The 4,782-nt window shown below is 35.8% G+C and overlaps 1 pseudogene; it reads left to right on the top strand.

The window, feature by feature from the left end:
* Window positions 1–3,496: 3,496 nt before the first annotated feature.
* Window positions 3,497–4,782, top strand: LOC101326545 (short/branched chain specific acyl-CoA dehydrogenase, mitochondrial pseudogene; annotated as a pseudogene).

A 4,782-nucleotide genomic window follows, 5' to 3' on the forward strand; every position in this document is an offset into this window, starting at 1 on the left:
AATGTTTCTTTGTTTGATATAAATGATATAGTAGTCACTATGTAAGGACAGACTATGACCAGAAGTCAACTGCATTAATGTAGCAGACACTTTATTCCTAGGATATATGATTTACCTCTTCTAAAGAAAAAAAAATTGCCATATTCTGGCATACTTTAATCTGTCAGATTTGTGGGTCAGATGACTTCCTTAAAGCGGATGGGAACAATTTATTCATAGGAAGCCAGTGTACTGGACTTTAAGGTAGGGTGATCCATTCATATTTTTAAAAGTTTTAAAGTTACATTCAGATAGGAAAACGGCCAGCGTAGAGTATAGGAAAGACATTTCAGGTAAGAATGTTAGAAAAAATTTTCTTCAGAGAATGTTATACTTTCTCTCAAGAATAAGCATACTTAAATATGAATCAAATATATAACCCAACTACAGAGAAACATTATAAGATCATTGTCTGTTCCCTACCAAGGCAACACTTCCAGGCACTGTAGGTGATGTCAGGATCATATAGCACCAATAATCACACTCTTTGGTTAATGTGAATTGGAGACTTTGAAGCTGAGAAAATTAAATAGGGTATATTGATTTAGTATTTTTGAGCCTATATTCCCCAGAATTTAGAGGAAGAATGGAGCCCATAACTTTTATTTGGTGCTATTTTTGGTCAGTATTTTATACACACATGCATATATATATATATATGTATATATATGTATATGTATATATACAACCATAGTATTCCAGGAATTGTGCCAATACCACAAACATTTATATAGAGAACTGTTCTGGTGTTAATACAATTGCCTATGAAAGGATCTTTAGGAAATGCTAGCTATAGGCAAAATACCATTTTTCCCCTTCTAATCCAAACAGGGTATTGGAACCTTCGTATTTGAAGCATCGACACTTACCTAGATACAGACTCATTAAAAGTCATTCTTAGTTCTGTCAAAGCTGTCAACATAGCATCTTACTCAAGAAGTATTTTTTGATCACTCATAGTGTAACCTTAAACACTTCAACAGAAAGTTACAGAAATAAAGCCAATAAGTTTGATTCATTCAATGCAGAATGCATTTAATGAAGCACTGTGATCATAAACTCTAGCTATTATCTACCTCTTCAAGTGGGTGAAAACTAATACAACTTTCACCCAATATGTGCCAAACAAAAGGTGCAATGAAAACTGGCATTGAAGTATATGAGCTTTCAGACAACAGTATTAGTCACATCTTACACACTGACCTTTGTAGTGGCAGGCATATTCAGTAAGCTGTTACAAGGAGTTGGCATTTTCAGATGTAATGAATCTCTTTAATGTCTGTCACCTGCTTAACAGGACTAGCATCTCTTGACTGATGAGTTTCCAGTGATGTAAAAATCCACTCAACTGCTTTATGGATTTTGCCACTATTCAGAAGACACAGTGGCTATCTCAAAGAGTTAATAATGATATTATTTGCAGCCCCAAGACACAATTATCTGTAAGAAGACAATGGAAAGAAGTGATGATTGACTAAGTTAAACTCTTTAGGTGTAAGTGCCAAAGGAACATGGCTATTATTCAGAACAAGTGCTTCATATGAATAAAACTTCATTCTCAGGGGGCTCCAAGAGTTCAGAGGCTAGCATGTTTAAATTAGGCTCTCTCTCAGTTCAATGTCAGCTCCTAATCCTGTTTTTGATTGAAAGGTATATGGCTTTCAGCGTTCATCTTTATTCTGATTTATCTTAATATGCTCAAATTCTTGAATTTAATGAAATGGATTAATGGTGGACAATTGTGCTCTTCATTCCTCCTCTGGCTTATCTGAGCAACTATCCACAGTTTTCATTAAAACTTTTCTAAGTTGGAAATTAGGTTATAATATCTGACTGTATTATCTAACATACCTCAATAGTAAGATGTGCTGTTTGTTAATTCATGTCCTTCTTTTGTATCAGTGCTTTAGCACAATATGGAATTAGTGAAACCTCAATGTGATACATCCTTTCGCTCACCATAATAAGTTGCTCTAGCGCATACTTACTGCATGAGAGATTGTAAAGTGATTTATTTTTAAATTTCTTTACAATCACTCTTGGAAACCCAAAGATTAGGCATGTATGCACATGTATTTGTAGATAACTATAGCTCAGAAGTAAAATTTGAAAGAAAAATACTACAGGTTCATTATATACACAAAAGAATGATTGCCAAGTCAGAACGTGGTTTTTTAACATATTTTAAATTTATCACCATGTGTAGCACTCAAGCTCTGTTCATTTCTCCCAACACTACAAAATAAATAACAGTATAGATATATTTTTAGATGGGGGTCTAGGAAGGATAATTAAAATGCAAAATTTACAATTTATTTATGATGAGAATAATCCACAGATCTTTATATACATCATAACTTTTCATGTTATTTTAACTATTCATGGTTCTTGTTACTTTGATCTATTGTTAATTTAACAAAAAAAATCTTAAGGCTTGAAGAGACCTTAAGGATTTTCATAGGGGCTAACAAGTATATTTCCTAGATGAGGACTTTGTGGTTAATAGAGGCTACATAGCTTGTCTACAACAAAAGGAAAGCAGCATGTGCAGGCCAAAGACTAGAACCCAGACCTTCAAACTTTCCACTATTTCTTTTCCTCTGCATTACATCCTTTTCTGTGGAATGGTATGGAAGATATATTATGTTATTCTTTAGTCACTATGCTAAAGACTGAATATGTATGCCCCCTCCCCACTGCCCAAGTTCATATGTTGAAACCTGATACCCAACGTGATGGTATTTAGAGATGGGACCTTTGATTAGGTCATTAGGTCCCATGTCAAAATACCATCACATTGAATGAGATCAAAAGACACTCTGAAGAGACTCTTACAAAAGAGATTCCAGAGAGTTCCCACTCCCCTGTTACCATGTGAGGACACAATGAAAAGACTGTGTATGAACCAGGAAGCTGGCTCTCACCAGGCATATCTGCTGGTACCTTGATCTTGGACTTGCCAGTCTCCAGAAGTATAAGAAATAAATTTATTTTGTTTAAAAGTTACCCAATCTATGATATTTTTGTTAGAGCAGCTGAAACAGACTAGAAATACACTATCAGACATTTAATTTTCATTTCGCTTATCTTGTTCTGTCCCATAAACCTAATATTTTTCTATTTACTGTGTACATATACAAACCTAACAAATGCTCTTAACTATTCCTCTCCTGATAAATGTGTTGACTGTGGGTCTGCATTCAGTAAGTCAAAGGAATAATTTGTGTATCAAGTAGTAATATTACCCTGGTCCCAACTTAATTCTGAGTCACAAAACCTTAACAGGAGATATAATAGGAAAATAGTTTTGTCACTATTGAAAATGTGTGTGATTTTTAGATTTTAAAATAGTATATATCTTTAAAAATATATCTTATGCTAAAGAAATTGCAGAAACTTAAAAACATAAATATGCTTAAAACGAAAAGAATTATAGGGCGATTGTCCTGGGGCACAGATGGAGGGAGCCACGGTTCGGCTGCCGTGTGGCAGCGCACTGTTAAGAAGAAACTTCCCAATTTGCCTGTCTTCCTGGAAAAATCCTCCTGATGTCTTAAAATCTTCCCAGCTTTGAGAAGCTGGACTCAAAGCAACAAATAATGGCCTACCCTATGCCACTCTGCAAACATTACAGATGAAGAGAGGATGATAAAGAGCACAGTTAAAAAATTTGTCCAGGAACAAATTGCTCCTTTGGTTTCAAAAATGGATGAAAATTCAAAAATGGAAAAATCAGTAATATGAGGATTATTTCAACAAGGGTTGATGGGTATTGAAATTGACAGAAAATATGGAGGAACAGGAGCTTCATTTTTTCTATCCTAGTGATAGAGGAATTAGCCAAAGTTGATGCGTCTTTGGCTCTGGTATGTGACATCCAGAACACAGTAATTAGGAAAATATGGAACAGAAGAACAGAAGGCTATCTATTTGCCCAAGCTAGCTACGGAACAAATGGGAAGTTTCTGCCTTTCAGAGGCTGGAGCAGGTAGCGATTCATTTGCTTTGAAGACCAAACCTGATAAAAAGGGAAATTATTATGTCATCAATGGGTCAAAGATGTGGATTAGCAACGGCAAGGATGCCAAGCTCTTCATGGTGATGGAAAATGTAGACCTTACTCTTGGTTATACAGGAATTACCTGCTTCTTGGTAGATTGTCATACTGAGGGCCTTCATATAGGGAAACCAGAGAACAAAATGGGAAGCAGAGCTTCTTTTACTTGCCCATTACCATTTGAAAATGTCAAGGTTCCAGAAGCCAATATCCTGGGACAAATTGGACATGGCTATAAGTAAACCATTGGGAGTCTTAATGAAAGTAGAATAGGAATGGCTGCACAGATGCTGGGACTGGCTCAAGGATGTTTTGACTACACTATTCCATATATTAAAGAAAGGGAACAGTTTGGCAAAAGAATATTTGATTTTCAGGGATGCCAACACCAAGTGGCTCACATGGCCACCCAACTAGAAGCTGCAAGATTACTCACATACAACGCTGCAAGGCTTTTAGAAGCTGGAAGGCCATTCATTAAAGAATCATCTATGGCCAAGTACTATGCATCAGAGATTGAGGGCCTAATAACTGGCAAATGTATCAAGTGGATGGGAGGAGTAGGCCACACCAAAAATTACCCTGTGGAAAAATACTTCCGAGATGTGAAGATTGGTACAATATATGAAGGAACTTCAAACATCTAGCTGAACACCATCCCAAAGCACATTGATTTGGAATACTGA

The sequence above is a fragment of the Tursiops truncatus genome, chromosome 5 (assembly GCF_011762595.2).
Source record: "Tursiops truncatus isolate mTurTru1 chromosome 5, mTurTru1.mat.Y, whole genome shotgun sequence".
NCBI lineage: Eukaryota > Metazoa > Chordata > Mammalia > Artiodactyla > Delphinidae > Tursiops > Tursiops truncatus.